The following is a 282-nucleotide window of genomic DNA, read 5'->3' as shown; positions in this document are numbered from 1 at the left end:
TTTGTAACTTGTAAGATGTTAAATCTTTTTTTGGAATACCTCCACCAATTGATGCAAAGTATGTACCTTTACTCGAAAATATACACATCACTCCTTGCAATAATCTGATCTCGTATGTCCGTTAAGGTCAAAATTCAAATCTTTTAAGGTTAGGTATTAAAAGTTCGTACACACGATACACACACTGCACATATCGCGTTCCATTTAAGCGTAGCAAACTGTGTTTGAGTGTGTTATACTGTGTCGGTTTGTGTCTCCTAAAAGGAAAGCAGCCTACGGCTG

Source organism: Trachymyrmex cornetzi, unplaced genomic scaffold (genome assembly GCF_001594075.2).
Source record: "Trachymyrmex cornetzi isolate Tcor2-1 unplaced genomic scaffold, Tcor1.1 scaffold382, whole genome shotgun sequence".
Classification (NCBI taxonomy): Eukaryota; Metazoa; Arthropoda; class Insecta; order Hymenoptera; family Formicidae; genus Trachymyrmex; species Trachymyrmex cornetzi.
This window is presented reverse-complemented; position numbering follows the sequence as displayed.